The 11064-nt window shown below is 54.1% G+C and overlaps 1 pseudogene; it reads right to left on the reverse strand.

Moving 5' to 3' along the window:
- Window positions 1-346: 346 nt before the first annotated feature.
- LOC129639832 (PI-PLC X domain-containing protein 1-like) lies at window positions 347-9747 on the reverse strand (annotated as a pseudogene).
- Window positions 9748-11064: the final 1317 nt, after the last annotated feature.

The following is an 11064-nucleotide window of genomic DNA, read 5'->3' on the forward strand; positions in this document are numbered from 1 at the left end:
AGAGACACACGGAGGACCGAGGAGACCATGGACCCTGCCACCTGGCCCCACCTCGGCAGTCACCCACATTCAGTGGACGCGTGGACGGATGACAAGCCCCACAAGACAGGGCTGAGAATAGCCTCCACAATGCCCAGCTCCTCAACGTGGACCGTCGGCCCTGAGGCGGCTTCTGGTTCAGGCTGGTAACATCACAGGATGTGACTAGGAGTGGCCTCCGCAACGCCCAGCTCCTCAGTGTGCCATCCCTCAGCCCCGAGGCGGCTTCCAGTTAAGGCTGGTAACGTCACAGGACGTGACTGAGATGCAGCCTCCGCGATGCCCAGCTCCACACATGTGCCGTCTGTCAGCCCCAAAGCAGCTTCCAGTTCAACCCACTGACATCGCCAACAAACCCCTCGGCCCAGATGAAGTCGCCTGCGACGGTGTTGATACGGCAGGTGGCCGACCCCGGGCACTCACCCCACACCCATGCGCAAAGGTAGGGGAGCCCCCACTAGGTCAGCTTCTCCAGTGACCAGGCCGGGTGGACGCGGACAAACTCCAGCTTCTCTGTGAGGTTGATGCTGGCCACCAACAACCTGCCTCGGACAAGAGAGGGGCTGCAGTTCATGGTGCCGGCTGTGGGGTCAGCCGCCCACGTGTGCGGTCACTAACCCACGGAGTCATGTGGCCAACCAAACCGTGTGGTCACCAACTCACATGGTCACCCACCCACGGGGTCACTACCCCATGCAGTGATCCCTCCACTGGCCACCAACCCCCGTGGGCACCCACCCATGGGGTCTCTAACCTGAGGGCATGCGCTCACCTGTCCACATGATTACCCACTCACACCATCACCTGCCCATGCGGTCACCCACTCACCGGGTCAGCAACTCACATGGTAACCCACCCTGCACTCAGCAACTCAAACCGGTCACCCATCCACACGGTCACCCACCCACACAGTCACCTACCCACACGGTCTCCAACCAACACGGTCTCCCACCCATGTGACCAGTAACCCTTGGGATCACCCACCCATGCGACCCTTAACCCATGGGGTCACCTGCACACGCAGTCACCAAGCTGTGCCATCACCCACCCAGACTCTGGCCTCCGCAGAGGTCAGAGATTCAGATGTCCGACAGAGACCAAAGTTCAGACAGCAGGGGCTCACAGGAGTGTTGATTCATGAATTTCTCCTGTTACAGAGGGCAGGCGGGCTGGACAGTGACCCCAAAGATGTCCATGTCCTGGCCCCGTGTGGTGGACACAATAATGTCCACACGGATGTCCACATCCTGTCTACATCCTGACCCCCTGTGGTGGACACAGTAACGTCCCCAAGGATGTCCACGCCCTGGTCCCCATGTGCTGAACAGAATAACGTCCCCTAATACGTCCTGTTCCATTTCTCCACTTGAACCCAAAACCAGCCCCATGCACTAGGACATGTGTGTGACCAGGTGTCCTGGTTTGAAGGCGGCACTCCCCTGGGTGGCTGCAGCTCTTCATGAGCTCCAGGTAGTGGATGAGGTCTCGGGGCTTCACCTGGTTCCCCCACCAGTAGGGGATACCGGGCCACAGTTCTGCATGCTGACTCATGGATGCCTCGTCCTTGTACGACAGGATGACCTGCTGGCCCTGGGACCACAGCTGGTGCAGAGCCAGCACCTCCTAGGGGGAGAATCATCTGGGTGCCTGTAAAACATGTGCACAGGGGTTATTGGGGTGCCTTGTGACAGGATGTGTCAGTTATTGGGGGTGTCCGAGAAGCTACAGTGATGTGTGGATTATTAGGGTGTCTATGAGCAGTGATGGGCTGGTTATTGGGTTCTCTGTGAGAAGAGACAGTCATGGGTGGGTTATTGGCATGTCTGAGTAGAGACACTAGTGGGTAGACTACTGGGGTGTCTGGAGATGGTGATGGGTGGGTTATTGGGGTGTCTTGAGCAGTGATTGGTAGATTTTGGGGGTGTTTGAGTGGAAACAGAGGTGGATAGATTATTGGGGTTTTTGATAGGAAATGGTGGGTGGATTACTGGGGCATTGTGAGACGTGATGGATGGATTTTGGGGGTGTCTGAATAGAGACCAGGCAGGGTGGATTATTGGGGGTGCTTGTGACCAGTGATGGGCTGGTCATTGGGGTGTTTGAGTGGAGACAGTGGTTGGTGGATTACTGGGGTTCCATGAGCAGCATCACCTGGTGCCTGAATCAGCCTCACACAGTGAGCGGATAGTCTGATTACAGTGAGGCCTAGTGCTCCCACCACCCCTGCTGCCAAGATCATGGGGAGCCTGTGGCCCCTGCTCACCCCATGGGGACACAGCATGTCCCCAAAGATGTTCTTGATGCAGCCCATCAGGTACTCATGCAGGTCTTCCATCACACCCTTGAAGTTCCTGCATGCCAGGATAACCACCTCCTGGGGGTGGTTCTCCAGCCACTCTGAAATCTCCATGAGCATGTCCTGGGTGGGGGTGGGGTGAAGGGCCTTGTAGTGAGAGACAGAGGGTCATGGGTGGGGAATTCCCCCAACACAGCCACTCTACAGACAGGTTGGGGTGTCCTGACACACAAAGACATAAAGCATGGCGCCTGTTCCCAAGGGACCCAGCCTCTCCTGAGTGGCAGTGGGGAGCCGTGGCATTGCTCTGGTGAGTGTGTGTGTGTGTGTGTGCGTATGTACACGCTCCAGTAGGTACAGGTGCACACACAGGTGTGCATGTGTTCAGGGTCTGTGTGTGCACGGATATGCATGTGTGTGTGCATGCACAGCAGCAGAGAGCAGTGCTTATAAGTCTGTACTCCAGGGAGCGTGTGAGGCCAGCAGGGTGCATGCACACTGAGGCCCAGGACAGAACCTCCAGACCCCAAGGGTCATTAGGTTCTGTGGTGGGGACACTGGGTGCCGAGGCCAGAGTAAGACATTAAGTGACTTGGCCAGCAGCCGAGAGAATGGACTGGACACCCCAAAACTGGACACAGGAAAAGACGTGTCAGGGACCTGGTATAGCCAAATTCTGGGAGACACCCCAGAGGCCAGGGGTGCAGGTGTGAGTTCAGAAAGGCACGTTGGTTGGGAATTCTGAGTGACTGATGCCAGAGGTCAGCCCTCTCATGCTTGGAATGGACGTGTGTCTGTCCCCTTAGAGGTCAGTGTCTTCTAATGGGAGTGGACCTGTGTTGTCCCCTTAGAGGTCAGCCTCTCCTGCATGGAGTGACTGTGTGTCCATCTGAGTGGACGTGTGTCCGTCTGAGTGGATGTGTGTCCATCCCCTTAGAGGTCAGCATCTTCTAACTGAAGTGGACCTGTGTTGTCCCCTTAGAGGTCAGCCTCTCCTGCATGGAGTGACCATGTGTCCATCTGAGTGGACGTGTGTCCATCTCAGTGGATGTGTGTCCATCCCCCTAGAGGTCAGCATCTTCTAACTGGAGTGGACCTGTGTTGTCCCCTAAGAGGTCAGCCTCTCCTGCCTGGAGTGACCATGTGTCTGTCCCCTTAGAGGTCAGCATCTTCTAACTGGAGTGGGCCTGTGTTGTCCCCTTAGAGGTCAGCCTCTTCTGCCTGGAGTGACCGTGTGTCTGTCCCCTTAGAGGTCAGTGTCTGCTAACTGGAGTGGACCTGTGTTGTCCCTTTAGAGGTCAGCCTCTTCTGCCTGGAGTGACCGTGTGTCTGTCTGAGTGGATGTGTGTCCGTCTGAGTGGATGTGTGTCCATTCCCTTAGAGGTCAGTGTCTTCTTACTGGAGTGGACCTGTGTTGTCCCCTTAGACGTCAGCCTCTCCTGCATGGAGTGACCGTGTGTCCATCTGAGTGGACGTGTGTCCATCTCAGTGGATGTGTGTCCATCCCCCTAGAGGTCAGCATCTTCTAACTGGAGTGGACCTGTGTTGTCCCCTTAGAGGTCAGCCTCTCCTGCCTGGAGTAACCGTGTGTCTGTCCCCTTAGAGGTCAGTGTCTTCTTACTGGAGTGGACCTGTGTTGTCCCCTTAGAGGTCAGCCTCTCCTGCATGGAGTGACTGTGTGTCCATCTGAATGGACGTGTGTCCGTCTGAGTGGCTGTGTATCCAGCCCCTTAGAGGTCAGTGTCTTGTAACTGGAGTGGATCTGTGTTGTCCCCTTAGAGGTCAGCCTCTCCTACCTGGAGTGACCGTGTGTCCGTCTGAGTAGACGTGTGTCCGTCTGAGTGGATGTGTGTCCATTCCCTTAGAGGTCAGTGTCTTCTTACTGGAGTGGACCTGTGTTGCCCCTTTAGAGGTCAGCCTCTCCTGCCTGGAGTGACCATATGTCCATCTCAGTGGACGTGTGCCCATCCACTCAGAGGCCCTCCTCCTCCTGCCTGGACCAGACGTGGGTGTCCCTGGCTGGCGGACCACACCGTCCATACCCCTGCCCCCACCCCCACCTCCATGAGGGCCGTCCTGTACACCATGTGGCCAGAGTGCAGAGTGCAGGTTCCTCTCGGTGCCCTCCTCCATGTGTGCCATCTGCAGGTCCTCACGCCAGCATCCAGGTGCTTCATGATGCTCAGCACTTGCACACAGAGGTCGGTCATCTGTGCTGGGCACAGAGTGCGGCCCCCCACTGAGGGGCTGGGCATGCACTGAGGATGCCCAACTGAGGGCCACATTGGCCACTGTGAAATCAACTGTGTTGGTGCTGCTGGGGTTGAGGCACTGCTTCTGGGAAATGGGGTCTCCAGGGTCACTGGTCATGTGGAGCACAGAGCCCAGGTCAAGATTGTGGTCTTGGGGGTGGGGGGTGTTCCTGCAGAGTCCAGCCTCACGCTCCTTCAGGCAGTCCCTGGGTGGAAGCTCCCTGGGATTCAACACCAAGGCTCCATGACACCCAAGCTGGACCCTTGGACATGAGGACACACTAGACCCACAGAGTTCTGTGCCCACCCCCACAAACAGCACTAGGAAAGGCAAGAAGGAATCAAGGGAAGAGAACGAAAGGACAAAACATCTGTCCACTACACAAATAAGACAGGAAAAAGCAAAAAAAAAAAAAAAAAAAAACTTTAACGTACATTGAAAAGTGAAAGTTGCTTAGTTGTTTCCAACTCATTTCGATCCAGTGGACTGTAGCCCACCAGACTCCACTGTCCATGGAATTATCCAGGCAAGATTACTGAAATGGGTTGCCTTTCCCTTCTCCAGATCTTCCCAACCCAGGATCGAACCCACATCACCCTCATTGCAAGCACATTCTTTACCAACTAGCCACCATGGAAGCCCTAATATAAATTTGCAGCAGAAAATGTACTGTGTTCTCTACAAGGAGTCATAATGGAAAAAGAAAAAAAAACATAAGGATAAAAAAGTGGGGAAGAAAATAATAGATTCTCTCTATCCAAAATAAAAGAAAAAGCAAAAACTAATATTAACATAAACTAGTAGCAGAAAATGGTACTGTGTTCTCTACACAGAGTCGTAATGGAAAAAGAAAAAGATATAAGGATAAAAAATGAAAAAAGATGTCACAGCCCCCCCCCATCCAAATTAAAAGAAAAAACAAAGACTCATATGAATATTGTCAGCTATTGTCAGGCACTTGCCATCCACCTCTACAAGGATTAAATGAAGTGCTGCTGCAGCCACTGATGTTAAACACCCCCTGAAAGACCACCACCTGTGCCCCCACCCCGCACACACCCAGATCTCTTTGGCAGCCATACCACTTGAGACCATGGCACCAAGGTCCCCCAGTATGGAGGGGACCCTGCCCTGGAGGGACGCAGAAGAGAGGGACCCAGCACCAAGGGACCCTCCGAGCAGAGGGACCCCAGTCCTGCAGGACTCCCAGGTTCTGGTGGACCCCCTGCTGCTTGCTCCCTCCTCTGGGTGTGAGCTCTTAAGGCCAGGCTGTAGGCACCTGATGAAAACAAGAATGTAGTTTTTCCATTCCAGCCCTGGTTCCCTGCCAATCAGAACCCCTGAGGAGGATTCCAGCAACCAGGGACCTCCCAGGAGGAGGCAATTACACAGGTAAGAGCTGTGCTTGACAGCCTCTTGTCCTCTTGGGAGGACCAGCCTGGGAGCAGAAAAACCAGGAATATGAGTGCCCCTCAAGTGCAGGTACAGGAAGGCGGGGGCCATCTGTCCCGTCCAGGTGGGCCCGTACTCCTGCAGGCACCTGGGCCCAGATGGGTTTTCTACCCCATCCTGCATCCACCCCCTGGGTAATGTGTGTGCCAGTGACAGGACCACTGTCAATTGGGTGCCCCCTCCTCACAGACAGGGCCCCCGCCATTGACTCCTCTCCATCCTCCACAATGACTGCCTCCCACCCCGGCTTCTCTGCACCCCATAAAACCCCCGATCCACCCTGGAGAAGCACTACAGGGGAAGGGTGTGAGTGCGTGAGTGTGTTCTCAGTTGCTTCAGTCATCTTGACTCTCAGTGACCCCATGGACTCTAGCCTGCCGGGCTCCTCTGTCCATGGGACTTCCCATGTGAGAATACTACAGTGAGGTGCCATTTTCTCCTCCATAGGATCTTCCCGATCCAGGGATCAAACCCAGGTCCTATGCATTGCAGGCTGATTCTTTACCATCTGCGCCACCAAGAAAGTCTCCCTGGAGAGGGTGCTGGGGTGTAAATGTAAATCCACCTCAGAGGACATGGGAACTCAGCTATTGCTTATCTGGGACCAGGAAGGAGCTCTGGTGTCAGCTCAGCTGCACAAAGGGCTGGACCCAGCCTCCTCCTTCCCCTCCCAGCTCCCCCAGCCTCTGTGACTTCAGACGGTGATGCTGTTAGTCCATGGGTCCCCATTCTGGCTTCAGGCTGGTTCCACAGTAAAGCTGTGTCCTTTCCTACCTTTCTGGGAGGCTCTCTGGATGGGGAAGATCTCCTGGAGGAGGGCATGGCAACCCACTCCAGTATTCTTGCCTGTAGAATCCCATGGACAGAGAAGCCTGGCAGACTACAGTCCATGGGGTTGCAATGAATCAGACATGACTGAGCGACTAAACAGCAATTCTGCTTTACAGCAGGTTTCTTCTCAATCCCGTTTCCCCAAGAGGGATAAGGACACCACCCGCTGTGGGTGACACTAGCGGCTGAAGCTGGGTCCAGGGCCCAGGCGTGCCCGCAGACCCTCACCTGGTGGTGGACCTCTTGAGCATTACGGGCAAGGTGACACATGGCAGCACTTTGCCCAGAAGCTGCAGCAGCCTCGACTCCTTGTGAGAGATGGGTGACTTCTTGTTCAGGCAGTAGGTTATCATGCTGTGGCTCCCTGCAGGCAAACCAGGCGGGGGACACATCACCCCCTGAGCCTGTCCTCTGTGCCCCCAAGCCACCCTAAGGATGCACAGCTATAGCCCCGCGGGGTATGGGGGAGTCCCAAAAGACATATCCACTGATTCCTGGGAACTGAATCTTGTCTCGAAATGGGGGTCTCTGCAGATGTGAAAAAGTGAAAGTCAATTTATTTAAGAAATCCCATTTTTGGTCAGAAAAGGCTTAAGATGGCTTTTGATTTTATGGTTTGTTGTTTCCCAGGTGGTGCTCGTGGCAAAGAGCCCACTTGCCAAAGCAGGAGGCATAAAAGATGCAGGGGTGATCCCTGGGTTGGGAAGATCCCCTGGGAAGGGAATGAGAACCTACTCCATTATTCTTGCCTGGAGAATCCCATGGACAGAGGAGCCTGGTGGGTACAGTCCATGGGGCTGCAAAGAGTCAGACACAACTGAGCACAGACAGACCCTCTCTAGTTACAAGTACTTTGAAGTTATTCATAGTATTTTCAGGCTCTTTATGACGTCAATGTTGTGGTCATTTATGTGTGGTTTTACTTATTCTTTTCCATTTTAAATCTGTGTGATCTGTTTCAGAGACAGTGTGGAGAGGTTCACATTTTAGCAGTCACCTGGGGACAATCCAGAAATCTTCCCTTCTGTCTCTGAACATAGGTTTGGACTAGCTTTATTTCTTTCTCTTTTTTTCTTTTCTTATTTATTCTCAGGGTTAAGGGATGGGAAGGAGGATTTACAAGTTCATAATATAATTTGATTTGATGATGTTATGGAAGAGTGGATGGATGGGTGGATAGATAAGTGGATGGATGGATGAATGGATGGTGAGTGGGTGGATGGATCGATTGGTGTATGGGTGGATGATGGATTGGTTGGTGGATAGATGGATGGATGAATGGATGATGGATGGGTGGATTTATGGATGGTTGGGTGGGTGGTTGGATGGATGAGTGGATGGATAGGTGAGTGGGTGGATGGACAGATAGATGAGTGGATGGGTGGGTGTGTGGGTGGATGGATGGATGGGTGGGTCAGCAGCATGTGGTCCATGCACACAGTGGTGTATGAGTCACCATGAAAAGGAGTGAAGTTCTGACACAGGCTACATCATGGATGGACCTTGAACACACGATGGTCAGTGAGAGAAGCAGACACAGAAGGACACATTTTACCTGTCCATTTATAAGAGATGTCCAGAACAGGCAAATTTACAAAGACAGAAGCAGATGAGTGGTGCCCGGGCTTGGGGGAGAGGCAGCACGAGTTATTTTGTAAGGGGTACAGGAAGGAGAGCAGCCAAGGGCCCCTCTGTGGTCCTGAAGACTTGGAAGCCTCCTCCTTGTAGGGCCCCCACAGCTTTCCTGACGGGGAAGCACCCGGAAGGGCTGAGAGACTGGGTCTACGGTTCCCTGTCTGCTCCACACCCTCAAGGGAAGAGTCGTGTGGGGGCCCCTCCTCCCGTGGTGGGGTGGGGTGGCCGGCATAGAACCCCACAGCTATCGAGAGGGTGAGAAGGAATCTAAAGCTGCCTTCCATAGAAAACAGCACTTCCTGTTTGTCCAACTGTCCATGTGTGCTCCCAGCAGGCAGTGCCCAGGGTCACAGAGCCAGGGCACAGCCCAGTGTCTGCACGGCCAGAGGAGTGCCGGTGGAGAATGGGGCACGTTTGCACCTTGAGGAGGTGAGCAGGGTGCTGTCTGGCAGGGACCCTCCCCTCCCAGGCCACGGTGTCTGGTGGCCACCCCTCAGATGGCCTAAGCACAGCAGTGTCACCCTGGAAGTGCCCGCCTGCCTGGTCACCACTGGCCATCCCCAAGTCCAGATGCCCGCCCATAGCTGAGCTTTGCAGCACTTTTTGCAACCAAACTGGCTGGAGTCAGAGGTTCCTCATTTTAATTAGATAGTTCTGGTACCACTTATCGAGTTGTTTTGGGGGCGGGTGGCCCCCTTAAACTTTGGGCCCTCCAGGCTCAAGTGCAGAAGGTGCTGCACAAGCTCTGATGGAAAACGTGGGTTAGGGCCCAGGAGTAGGACCGACTGGCTGAGAAAACACAACCCCGCCCCCCAGGGAGGCCAGCATGTGTCCTGAAGGCAGGCTCTCGGGGGTTCTCGTACCTTCCGGGTTGAATGGGATAAAGTGGACAGACAAAGGAAGGTGCTGGTGTGTGTATGTATGTGTGTGCAGTATGTGTGCATGTGTGTTTGGTGTGTGTGTGTGCATGTGTGTGTGTGTGTTCAGTGTGCATGTGTGTGTGTGTGTGTGTTCAGTGTGCCTGTGTGTGCCTGCATGTGTGCATGTTTGGCTCTAAGGCTTCCCACACTTGGACCCGTCTTGCAGCCGCATCCCTGCTGAGCCGAGCCTGCGGGGCCTCACCTGGGATGGAGAGGTGGTGCAGGGGCACGTCCCAGACCCAAGAGCTCAGCACTGACATCCAGTCTGCGTTCACCTTGGTGGCATAGGAAGGAGCTGGGAGAGCTCACCTGCCATCCCATAAGAGGCCGAGCCTGGGCGATCTGGAGGAGGAAATGGGGTGTTGCATAATTAAAACAGGACATACAGAAGACCCGGTGCTGGCAGCGTGGAGGCGTGGCTCTGAGAAACCGGTACCTGTGGACTTCTCTCCAAAAGAAAGGAGGATGGGGTGGTGGAGAGGGGAGAAGTGCTTTAGAGACAGAGAAACTGAGACACAGAGAGAAATGGACAGAGACATGAAGAGAGACCGAAAGAAGTAGGGCAAGGGAGAAGAGAGACACAGGTGGTTAAGTGGGGGTTTGAGGGGGAGCAAGAGAGCGGGGTGACAGGGACCAACAGACAGACCCCAGCAGCTCAAGTCAGTTCTCCCTGAGGCTAGAGCTGGCGACCCCCTCCAGAGGGTCCCCCTTCCTCGCACTGTGCACCAGCCCCCTCCTCTTGGGGCTGAGAGGGGCCCAGTCGAGCCTGTGGGCTCCAGGTATGGGGGCTTCCATCCTAGGGGCGATGGAGCCCAGGCACAAGGTCACACGCCCTTCACTCCCCGGAGGCGGTCTCTCCATCTGGTGGGTGTTGCTGCAGTAAAAGTGACTGGACAGGCTCCCAGGATGAAGCACCCACCTGAGCAGCTAAGAAGCTGGGAATGCCTCCAGTCAGGGTCTGAGTGTCCCCTGTCTCCTGTTATGGGTGGGTGTCCTGGTGGTCTGCATGCCATCAGGACTCCTTTCATGGCAAACACATGCCTGGACCTTTATTTTTGTGTTTATTGCTCTCCATGGACAGGGGTTGTCTCTGTTCTTAAGGTCCCCTCTCTATAGTAATAGTTCCCTTCTGTTTTCATAGTCCTCCCTCTACAGTAATAGTCTCCTTATGTTGTCATGGTCCCCCCCTCTACAGAAATAGTTCCCCTTCTATGGTAATATCCCCCTCTAATGTCATAGTTGAGAAGGGCATGGCAACCCACTCAGGTATTCTTGCCTGGAGAATCCCATGGACAGAGAAGCCTGGCAGGCTACCAGTCCATGTGGTCACAAAGAGTTGGACACGACTGAGCAACTAACACTAATGTCATAGTGTTTAGAGTAATAGCCCTCTATTGTCAAAATTCCACTTCTACAGTAACTGTGCTCCTCTACTGTCATAGTCCGCCCTCTATAGTAATAGTTCCTGTTCTACAGTATTAGCTCCTCTCTATTGTCATATTAACAGTTTCCCCTATGGGGTAACAGTTCTCTATTAGAGAACTAATAGAGTAATAGTTCTCCTTTATTGTCATAGCCCTCCACCCCATACACTAACAGTCCTGTCTCTATTGTCATACTTCACTTTCTATTGTAATA

This window comes from Bubalus kerabau, chromosome X, assembly GCF_029407905.1.
Source record: "Bubalus kerabau isolate K-KA32 ecotype Philippines breed swamp buffalo chromosome X, PCC_UOA_SB_1v2, whole genome shotgun sequence".
NCBI lineage: Eukaryota > Metazoa > Chordata > Mammalia > Artiodactyla > Bovidae > Bubalus > Bubalus kerabau.